Below are 12,829 nucleotides of genomic sequence, written 5' to 3' on the forward strand. Positions count from 1 at the left end.
CTTGTGGTAACTCCATAAAATGAATGGTTTACAAGCATTCGGTATTTCTACTGACTTTTAACTTTGATGGGAGCACATGGTCAGGTATCACCGCCAAATCTCTGCAAGACCTCACACAAAACTCTTCCTAGATATTAGGTAACCAGTTCGCATGTCACAGGCTCCCCTACCACTGTGCGCTATCAAACATATCTTTTCTCCCTAACTTTCTTTTATGTCTTTGACTTTAAATCGTTAAAAATATGTACTTGGGTACCAGTATTTTTTTCAAATAAATCTGGACAGACCTAATCTGGTTCCGATTATATTACCTTATTATGTTTACATGATGATTCCTGGTCGATGACTCATTGAAAGAATACTGGATCTAACCTACAGTCAGTACGAAGTCAGTTCTCGCTGTGTATCTGTCCAGGGTAGTCTGATAATCGTATGATCATCATCATTAAGTTTCCTATCTATTTACAGCGTGTGGTTCTCTGGCTTTAATTTATGTTCGATTGAAGTCAGATGCATATCTTCCTTTAACTTTCAGATGTCTTTAGAGACATGTGTTGGGAGGTCGTCCGACATTACTACTAATATTCAAGCCTCCAGTATCCTGGCCCAACCTGCTACTTGAATGGGAAACCAAGATTTATTTCCGGGGTATAATTGGTTTACCCGGATCAAAGCACACTCATCTACTCACTCAATAATAAAGATAATTCCACTAAAAAATGGAGCCAAATTTTCATCCAATGCTGTACGTATATGCTTCCCCGTGAAATTAGGTCAGTTTATGCCCAGCAGCACGCACTCATTAGCACCTCTCACTTTACATTTGACCATGAACTGATTTCCGATTCCTCAGGTCTATCAAAACGTGTCTAAAACTAGGTTAACCCACAAATAATTCTTTGTGTAGAAATAGCAGTTATATGCACATGTCATCAGATAGTCCGTGCTTTCTACAGCACACTCTAGACAGCATCAAGCTGAAAGTAGCAGAAACATATTTTGCACTCGAAGATTATATGTTCAGTGTGCCGAAAATGGTTCCTAAAACGCTTTACATTCTCAAAGACCTTGCTAAATACTTGAAAGAATGTAAATGCTATACTGGTGACAATGTGGAGAAATTTAATTGTAAGCTATCTGACTGAGGTATATTACTGACGTCCTAGAAATTGGCCAACATATAGGCAGTTTGTCTCGGTCAATGTGAAATACGATTCATCCGTAAATTTGTCGTACTTAACAGACACAACCATCGTGCAATGACTGGCGAGTTTACTAACTTAGGGAGTAAAAGAATCAAACTGAATGAGAATCCAGAATGCCATCGATGGAATGAAGGATTAAGTAACGATAAAGATTATGATTAAAAACCACTACATGGAGGCCATTGTCACTGTTTAACAAGCGCTGACACTATTAAAACATTTTAGGGTCCAAACGTCCTCGATTCCGCTCCCTGAATAATCGTAGTTCCATCGTAGCTGATCGTGATCGTCGCACTGCGGAGTGTGGAGGGATACAGTGAGTAGAAAACAAAAATTTTCCATACAGTAATAAACAATAGAAGTTCCTACTTACTCAACGTTCATTTTGTAAATTTGTGAAATATTCACTTATATTTGGCATTTCGGCCAATACGTTTGTTCTAGCTACCATTATTCCCACCTCGTATAATATACCTAGACTAATTACATGTGTGAGACCGCAGAAACAAGAAGCCAAATACGGGTTAAGTTGGGTGAATTTATTTCAGGTTCTCTTTAACTTAGGCAGACATTAAGAATGACAAGCGGGAACCGAGGCTTGGTGGAGGACGAAAACGTAATAACTCCGTTTGGTAGAACGTCATTCACTATTTTTGACTAGGACAAAGACAAGGCAGAGTCATGTGGTGGATAGTATAAGCGACACACATACATGCTCGTATAAAAACAGTCAAGTTTATAGGAGAATAACTGACAGGATCAAAACATGACTCAAGAAGAATAAATTGACTGATCTGCTAGGAATCTACAAATATTCGTATGGCCCGAATATAGCACTAAATAATACAGGTGAGCAAATCGGTGCTTTAAGGAAAATAGACCTAGTCCAAAGTTGTAGGATTGACAAGATGTGATTACCTAATGTTATTCTGAAATTATATCACTTTCTGTACTGACTCGTCCTGCGTGACAGTCAGCAGTTATTTGTAAAAACCTCTAAAGAATACAGTTAAACTGGCGATAGAACAACATATTGGTATGCGTAATTGTCTAATTTTGGGTCAAAAATAAGCATGATATGCTTCAATTGGCAGCTCTACAATTGAAATAAATAAAGGTCTATTGGCATATGGAATGGATACGCGATGAACCTGTACAAAAACATTTTTTATTCTGGAGGGCTTTAAAGGTGATATTGACTAGACTCCCTGCAACATGAATGGAATGGTCAAAGGTCAATGATGGGTATACTCACCGGACCGTGGACACTGGAAATAACCGTTGGCTTGCACGTGCGGTCCATATAGATCCAGGTGGGTTGTAAGACGGCAGGGATCAGCACAACAGGAGTGAATTTTAGATATATACATGTAGTACTTAGGGTACTAGGACCTATCCTGATCTGGTTACATCAAACTTTCACCGGTACGCGATAACTGTTTGATACAGAGTGATGGCAAAACGTTATGAAGCATTGCTATCTGGTGACCACACGTTAATATTGGTTTCCATTCAGGTTAAATTTGAATTTTTTGGATGACGCTAGTCATTGTGATCACAACAGTTTTCGATGAGGCTGCATTAAGAATGACATGCATGGCAGTCCCAAAAACTCCACAGCGATTGTATACCAGGGACATTTTGAGACAAAAATGCTTGAGACATAGGAGGGGCTGAATTTATTCAAGTGAAAGGTATTAGATGAGTGGATTTTGTGCCAGTCCATTTAAGACTCCATCAGAGATAGAATTGTAAACAAACATGTGTTTTAAAGAGAAAGAATCGACTAGATGAGACCAAATAAGCGGGGATAAACTCCAAATTCTCGTTTACTTACTTACATAATCGTAGTTATTCCGTATTAATTCTATCATATATATAGTTAGAGGAGTGACGTTTGAACTTTTTAATTTTCTTCATGATTGATTGGGCTACACTTGACACGTGTACAACATAATAAAGTGTTATTTTCATTTTAGAAAACGTCCTATTATTCATAGTTTTTTTGTAGGTAAGCCTCTCGTGAATACGGCTAGTGGCGAAAGCTTTGAGACTTAATTTATTTTCTACATTTGGGGTTTGAATAATGCAAACCATGAAGAACAACTAAATGCAAATATAAGGGAAACAAGGGGGACACGTAATAACAATAATATATTTCTGACATAGTAGTTAAGGTATTTTACAACATCTGTCTACTGATTAGTTACCTCTCAATTAAGGTTATTAAATAAACGAGACCAGTGCAACTGTTTAGTAGGTTAATAGATGTTTTGAAATAGCTATTGAAAGACGCTTGGTATTGGCTGTGATCTTGGCAAACACGTACGTTAGCTTTGTGTTCCAGACACAAAAAGGAGCCCTCTGGTCATGCACTACTAACATAGTTTCAGAAAATAAGAACAAAAGAGCAACAAGGTATTTGGATATAAGACATTAAGAATGCTTAAGCATTTGTAGGAGAACGGACAAAGCTATTGTATATGAAATAAAACTCATACTACCTGCTATTACTAGAATGAAGTTTGGTTGAAGAGTCTTCAGATAAGAGAATATAGTGATAAAGTATAATGAGCTGTGATATGTGGTAATGGAGGAAAAGTTAAATTTTGAATTGGGAAGGCTGTTAATTAAACTCGAGAGTGCATCGAAAGAGAGAAAAGTGTTTACAAACGCCCAGAAGTTGTCTACATTATTTATCAAATGCCAACTACTATATCATAATGAAAGCGCCTGAATTAGCATGTTATGGATTACCTAGGTAAAATAGTGAAGCCAGCGAGCAGAAGAGAACAAACTTGGTACCACTGATTTACAGCTTCATTCTCAATCATAAAAAACCCGAAACAAAAATGTCCTGCACCATAAACGTGGATGGATTGAAGCCATCGCCCTCACCGTCGATGCTTACTCATCAGTAACTTCACCATCCCTCCTTTTGTGATGTTGGGCTGTTTTAAGGTTATTTTCAAATAAAAAACTTATGTTCTACACGATGCCCTATTTTTCATTTCCTTTTGGAAAATGCTATTTCTAAAGGAGCTGAATAGGAAATAAAAGGGGTGCTCTTTAAAACATCTTCACCTGTTGTGGTAAAACAGCTTGACGTTTCCTCTTTGTCAACAAAGATGGTGATATCTCGGGATTTACGGTGATTTATGTCTACTTTTCGCCTAAATTTTTAACTAATTGTCTAGTTCAACCCTACATTTCGGCAAAATGACCTGTTTCCCACATCAGCCTCCGTTAATTACACGGTAAATTATTACCCTTGGCATGAATATCAACAACATATTTACACGACATACTGAGGTCCTGTTTTGGGTTTCTCTCTATCAACTGTGCCTCCGCGTATTACATAGTGCATGTACGTCATCTAGAAGTGTAAGTTAACATATACAAGTATAAAACCTGGAGGAATCCAACGGTGTCTCTAACCCGAGCCCACGTTCTTATGTGCCTTGGTCTAGCTATGCAATCAAATTTTTCACTGATATGTAGGTATCAATGCCAAGGTTGAACCTGATAGCTTTGTTGGGTACAAAATAATAAATATATTTTTTGTTATATCCCAACAAGTAGAGGAATATCCCCACCATCATTAAATACCGTAGCGTGAATGGCAATTCCCACGTTATTTTGTAAGGTTGCCAGGCCTTGGTCGAGTGAAAAAGACAGTAAGGTTTATCTCAAGTCTTTTAGACACGCAAAGTTTACTTGATGAAGCAAATAGGTTGTGTGGATAAACTAGTCCTACCAATTCATGGTCTGTTCCACAATCAGTTCTTAAACAACCCAAGCGACCTTAGATTATGCTCGATCACACCCTTTAGATTACTGAAAATGACAAAATATTATTTGGTGGAATACTAACGAATGTGCAGAATTTGAGCAAACTACGAAGCTTACAGCAAGGCTACAAGGGAATACTTGGACTACTATCAGGACATGCTCATCTATAAATATGTATTCATTCCAAGAGGTTCATTTTACTGAACGGCCCCTTATCAATAAACATAAGTCTTTGTCTTCTAACTATTATACTCCAATGCGCGAACGGTTGATAGCAATGATAAAGCGGAGGTTCCGACCAACCAGTATTTACACATAATGAAGTCAGTACCCACAGCTCGTGCCAACTCTGACCTCAGGATAGGTTTAGCAAAGTACTTTTAATCCAACCTAAAAGCTAGACTAGTTTGTCGTAAACTATATCGTCTAAAAGGGACACTTCTGGTCCATTCATCTATTCTGGAAGGAGAGCCTTCTGTTTTGAAAACATCACCTTAAGTCATTTTTTGATCTCAGGAGAATGGAAGTCACTCTAATCTTCAAAGTGAGGCTACAAATCGTCCATAAAAAGTGGTTAGTTACTTTTGTCACAGTAGCAACTAAGATAATAGAATAATAGTCTTTGACGGGGTAAATTATTCCATACCGATAAACTTCTTATCCCAACAACATGGATTTTATGGGGTATCTATTACATCACAAACTTATTTATTGTAGTGGATCAACATTCCTGACTGAAAGAGCCAGAAAGTCACCCTATATCTTGAAATTTCGAAAGCTCCTGGTCATGTTATTCGTAAATATCGGGATGATAAGTGCTAGTTGAGGCTTGGCTAACTGGTTGTGGCCATACCCAAACCGTTGGGTATTTGAGATAGGAGTAAATTATGCCTTCTTACAGGCCACAGAATCATCTGTTGGACTTTCTCAGGGTTCGGTTCCAGGTTATTATCCCATGAACGACCTTTATCAGCAAAAACCTTAGATGATAATGCTTCTATTAGACGACAGTAACCTGTAATGGAGTGTAGACAATAAGGAGGATCTGATTCAACTCCAATATTGAGATGAAAAGAAATAACTATTCCAAGTGTAACAAGTTCAAGACTTATAAGCCTCGCTCATTATGTTGTCACTCATTTGGTAACTGTAGCTAGAGTGCTCTTTGATCCAACGTTGCAATAGTAACTTCAAAATGAATCTTAGAGAGAACATCCACTAAATTTCAAACTGTTTTATTTTCGATCACTTTGGGGCTTGTAAATATAGTCAATAACTTCTAGTTTCGCTTATCTGTTGTCTTAATCTCGTCTTCATGCCACTGGTAACCTTTTAAGACTGCTTCCATCATTAAATGGAAGTACATTCTGTGTGTTTATTAATACACTTTTTCAGCTGCTTTTGTCTTCGGATTTCCTCACATATACAGCTCTCCATATTGTCATAACAAGCAACATGCTTTCAAGTTACATACGAAAACATCAAAGGCTGAAGGGTACAACTTCTAAACACGAAATGTCGTTACGTAAAAGCTTCTTCTGTACCCTCCCTAACAGTTTGATCAGATTCTTGCACTTCAGGAGGATCCGACTTGACTTCAAATTTGGGCAGATGACAACGGAATTACCTTTAACACACCAAAGTGTTAAGTATTTCATCTGAAACATGCTGCAGGCTATATCTACAACTTAGGAAACTCATCTCTAGAAATATCCCAAGTTGAATAAGATTTAGGAGTGCTGGTACCCTACGATTTGAAGTCTTACGCTAACTGACAAAAATGCCTTTTGAGCAAATCTTGCACAAGTAGCATTCAAGCGCATTTTTTAGCCAGTTTGACGAAAGAACTTTCCACATAATTTTCAACAGTTTTATTCGTCCCTATTTAGAATATGGAAACATAATATTTCCTTCCTCACTCCAAAAAAATATGGACACTCTGGAGCATACCTAACGGCGAGCCACGAAATCATTTCGGGGACTCAAATTCAAACCTTATGAAGAGCGCCTCCAATCACTTAACCTTTACCCATTAGGGCATAGGCGTCTTAGAGGTGACCTTCTAATGGCTTACAGTATCCTTAACACTTCTGGACATCCTCTTAAACACCTACTTATGCTTAGTCCCAATGAAAACCTAAGAGGTAACACCCAGAAACTTGAGATATAGCACAGCAGAACGGGCTTGAAGATGACATAAGTATTCAGTGTTTGACAACGCTTTTACCAGCAACATCTAATATAATTTGTACCCACCGAGAGAAATCAAAAGACAGAGTCGAGGAGATCGGAAGAGTGTATTTGGCCATAACCAAAATATTGGAATTATCTCATCTGATCTGGCTAACGATTGCAGTAGCAGTTGAACACGGCGTTCCCACAGGTGATCTGGTGCGGGTGCATGACCGAGCGCCTTCAGCTAGATGAGTCCACTAAAACTTATGGTCAGCATCCAATGTTGAAAACTTACAGAGTTATTTATTTTGGGGATTTATTTACCGCTACAAATCACTCCCCCTCTAGTGGGGTTGTGATGACCCTAAGACGTGGCCAGCCAGAAGTTTAAACTCAACGAGTATGTCGTTGGTAAACACTCTTTTGATAGCTTACTAGAATTAACAGAGTCTGGTCGTCTTTCCTTACTATATGGGACCGAGGTACAACATAGTAAAAAAAGAAAAAGTTACAACGAAAATTTCGGCTCCTCGTAAACTGTATCGTTTTTTTTCAGCCGTCCTGGAAAAGAAAATGTAAGTGCATGTCGAAATACACCCGTATGTGCGTAAAAACACAATGTCGGAGAAAAAAATGGAAAATAAACTCAAGCACACGTAATAGCGTTAAAAAAACTTTTTATGTTTTTTTAAACAAAAACATAAATATCTAAGCATATTAAAATTGTTTTTTTTAAAAATATTATACATCGTAGAAAGAAAGATCGAGATAATATAAAATATCGAGTAGTGCCTTACGTGCAGTAGTCGTTTAAATGTTCTGGAAATCGGGGTATCATCGCTAGTGTTGGTTGAGGAATTATGAGTGTAGGAGTCATGTTGTGCGATAGTGCCGAAGGGAAATCGACGTGAATAGGATTTCCTTCTAAATACGCTGCTTTTAAGCGATCGATGCTGATGCCATCGTTTGTTCCGTTCTTATCGACTATATAGTACTTAGAGTCACGTTGAAGAACTTTGAAAGGTCCTTCGTATGCTGATTCAAATGGTCGTCGATTCGAGTCTCGACGAACGAAAACGTGTGTACTATATCGTAAGTCAGGTTGAACGAAAACATCGGTGGATTGTGGTCGAGTGGAAGCAGGTTTAACTGAACGCATTGCGTTTGTAAGCCTGTTCGTGTAGGAGGTTAGATAATCATAATAATAATTTATTCTCAAATAATAGTTTGTTACATGAGGCATGCCAGCTTACAGGTAAGACCAAATTGATACAAATGACACAATATACACTGTAGTAAATTACATAGCTGGGTTGATAATTTATAAGATATGAATGTAGATGGTTTAAATCAGTACCACACCGCGCGCTATTTAAAAAGGACAGTGGTATTTTTCCTCGCTGAGTAAATTTCATTGTTTTGATCGTTTATTACGTATCAAGACTACTGTTTTCACTTTAATTGAATTTATTTCAGTTAAAGTATTCGACTAGAGTATCGTTTTTACTGTTCTCTCAATTAGTTTTGTCGTTGGTACTCTTGAGTACCTCTTTTCCAACTGTATCTGTTAGTGCTTTTGGTCCTAGCAATCTACAGCTCTTCACTTTTTTGGTCATTGATAATTTTTTTGTTTCTGGGTATCATCGCATATTGAAAAAACCCCTCCTAAATGACCGGACAGTGTAAAAAAAGCAGTTGCCAACGTCCAAGTTGTCGTTATCCTGTTGAAAGCGGCATGCAGTGCGACGAGTGCAAAGGCTGGTACCACGAAATTTGCACGAACTTAACGCCTGCTGCTCTCAAACGGTTCAGTAAGAAGGGTTGTGTATGGCTTTGTCAACAGTGCTGCTCGGATGCAAACAGCTTGTTAACCGAGGCCATCTCACTGGTTGATGCTGCAAAGAAGTGTTTTAGCAAACATAGTCGGAACGCGTCAAACAGCACTCGATCTGTTGACACGCAAATCAACGTGAAGGAAACTGAGGTTAGTCCGATGATAGATGACTCACGCCCGTCAAAGAAGGAAAAGCAGTCTCCAATGGGGCCTGCGTTAAACAAAAGCTCAAGAAAAGTAGGGTCTTCTGTTCCCCGTCTCCCAGATGAGATCCAACAGGAAACACCTAGAAGCCGCAATCGCAAGGCTCGATCAGTTTCAAGCGGTAACCATAACCCGACCTCTCAGGTCGTCGACAACCCCCCAAAATCCAACACTAGGTTTGATGTAACTGTTATTGCTTCTACCAGCACCGTTGACGAATGGGTACAGGTTGTAAGGAAGAAAAGTAGGGATATAAAAGGGAACCCTACCCCCGTAGAAGTAGTTGAAAAATCGAAAGCTGATCATAGCGACAGATCAGCTATTTTTCATATAATCAAGGAGAGCGAGAGCCCTGAACCTAAAGCTCGCTTTGAGCATGACATTGTACTGATTAGGCAGCTGCTTAATCAACTCATGCCTCAAAATATGACCGGGGTCACCTTGCTAAAGGTGTACAGGCTAGGGAGTCTAGCGGACTCGAAACCAAATCATTCCAGACTGCTTAAAGTGGTATTCGGCTCTTCGAACGAACGTGACCTGATTTTACAAAATGGACACAAATTAAAGGGTTCAGGAGTCTTTATCCGAAAGGACCTACCGTTGGCAGACCGTGTTAAAAGACGGGAAGCCGAGAAAGAACTACAACATAGGTTAGACGCTGGCGAAAACGACCTAAAAATTGTAAATTTTCGGGTTGTAAGACTTCGACAGAGAATGATGCCGAAGCCACTCTGGGTGAAGCACGAAGGCAGTTAAACAGGCTTCGGATCTGTTACACCAATGCACGAAGCTTACTTAATAAGCGATCGGAACTAGGTGTACAGATTGACTCTACAAAGCCAGATATAATCGCAGTAACAGAAACCTGGCTGACACAGGCTATAGATAGTATAGAACTTGATTTCGAGGGCTTTACGTTAGTAAGGGCCGACAGAACACAAAAGCGCAAAGGAGGGGGAGTAGCTCTATTCATTAGGAATGCTATCCCATTTACCATTATCGATAGTGTATCCCATGAGAGTGGGACGTGTGAATTAGTTAGTCTTCGCTTAAAATGCAAGGGACAAGAGCTGCTGATTGGTTTGGTCTATCGCAGTCCAAGCTGTGAGGCAAATGAGATCCTGTTAAGCAGTCTCAATACTTGGTCACAAAGTGGTCGATGTCTAATCCTAGGGGACTTCAATGCACCTATGGTAGACTGGGAAAATCTGCGAACTAAACTGTCGGAGAATTCTTTCGAGCAGGAACTAGTTGATGCGGTTATCACATGTGCTCTAGTGCAACATGTGAAAGAAGCGACAAGGTACGATCCGGACACTGAATCATCCTTATTAGATCTTATACTGACTCACTATGAGGATGATGTTGCGAACCTCCATCATATGCCACCCTTAGGTAAAAGTGACCACGCAGTTTTAACTTTCGACTTCCACATAACTGCCAGTCATGAGGACGCGTCAGTCCAGTCCAGACCCAACGTCTGGAAAGCAAACATACCAGACATCATGCATTCAGCATCGTTAACAGATTGAACAATAGACCCAGAGTCCTCCATTGAAACGGCCTGGGACGCATTTCGAAATTCATACTTAAAAGTTACCACACCTCACATCCCTTGGACTATACCAAAGGGGCCGAAAAGCTCACCACCATGGCTCAGTAGGGAGTTCCGTATCCTTCTCCGTAAGAAAAGGAAAATGTGGGATAGATTTAGATTACTGGGGACTGATGAGTCAAAATCTCAGTATCGAAAGGCTCGGAATACTTGTGCCTCGACCCTCCGTAAGTCTAGAAAGTTGTACGAAGAAAAGATTGTTAAGGACTCCGTAGAATGTCCTAAACGCTTGTATTCTTATATAAACCAAAGGACAAAGAGAAGAGGAAATATTCCTGCTCTATGGAGAGACAGTACTGCTTCATCATTAGTGGAAGACGACTTTGGTAAGGCTCAAGTGTTCTCGAACTACTTTAGCAACGTATATACCATAGAAGCGCCCTTCCCGTCAGCGTATACAGATCCCCCATACATACAGTGGATAGCGTGACCATTAAAGAACTCGATGTCTTTGGTCTGCTAAATAAGCTTGACATAGGTAAATCCACGGGGCCCGATGAATTACATCCTAGGCTACTGAAGGAATTATCTAACTTCGTTGCAAGCCCTTTAAGTACATGCTTTAACCTATCCGTTACGCAGGGTCATTTACCAAAAGACTGGAAAAATGCCATAGTAAGTCCTGTCTTCAAAACAGGTATGAAACACAAACCTGAGAACTACCGCCCCGTTAGCCTAACTAGTGTGGTTGTTAAAATCTTAGAAAAGATTATTCGGAAGGAGCTGTTTAAGTATCTCGATAAAAACCGGATCCTCTCGGAGAAGCAGCACGGCTTCATAATAGGTTATTCTTGTCTCACTAATTTATTAGTGGCTCGTGAAAGCTGGTGCGCTCTTAAGGACCAAAAGCTACCTGTAGACGTCGCCTTCATTGATTTCAGTAAAGCTTTTGACAAAGTTTAGCACAACCGGCTGTTATATAAGTTAAGAGAAGTCGGGATTGGAGGCAATTTATTGATGCGGATAAAAGACTTCTTAGTTGGGAGTCAACAAAGAGTAAGGGTGAACTCAAAGTTATCTAGCTGGGAAACTGTGCTTAGTGGAGTGCCCCAGGGTACAGTTTTGGGGCCAGTGCTATTCCTCTTGTATGTAAATGACCTTCCTTGTCTCCTATCATCATCGGTCTTGCTATATGCTGACGATGTCAAGATATGGAGAACGATACGATGTAAGAGTGATAGCTTAGAACTTCAAAACGACCTGAAGAAGTTATCTGAATGGTCTCAAACATGGCAGTTGCCGATAAATACTTCCAAGTGTGTTGTGATGCATATCGGTCATCAAGGCACAGATACATACACGATGAATAACACTGAGCTACCTGTCGTCCAGACATATAATGACTTAGGAGTTATCGTTAGTCAAGACTTAAAGACTACTGCACACTGCCGTGCAATAGCCCCCAAAGGTTTTAGAACCTTATGGTCAATACGTAGAGCTTTTAGTCATGTCGACGCCAAAACGTTTTTGACTTTGTATACAGTGTTCGTTCGTCCTACACTTGAGTACTGCATACAAGCGGCTAGCCCTTGCTTAGAAAAAGACAGTGAGCTTCTGGGATAGGTTCAGAGAACGGCGACTAAGCTGATTCCCGGTATAGCAAAGCTTCCGTATGAATCTCGACTGGCCAAGCTGAAGCTTTTCCCGTTGTCATATCGCAGAACTAGAGGCGACTTGATTACAGTTTTCAAATTGCTTAGTGCCAAATTTGCACCTGATATGCCCTCATTTTTCTTGTCTTCCAAAACAGAGAATTTACGAGGACACTCCAAAAAGTTCATAAGCCGAGGACAAATTACTTGTCAGCTGACCATCGACTTTCCCATCGAATCATCAACGAGTGGAACTCATTACCTCAGCACGTGGTTGAGGCTCCATCCGTCGATTCTTTCAAAAGAAAGTTGGATCAACTGAGAGACCACCATTGCCAGGACTAACATAGACCATCGAGCCTCCTGTCCCTCCCAAACTGAAACTGAAACCACAGTTGGCGTGCTTCATGAA

The sequence above is a fragment of the Schistosoma haematobium genome, chromosome 1, assembly GCF_000699445.3.
Source record: "Schistosoma haematobium chromosome 1, whole genome shotgun sequence".
NCBI lineage: Eukaryota > Metazoa > Platyhelminthes > Trematoda > Strigeidida > Schistosomatidae > Schistosoma > Schistosoma haematobium.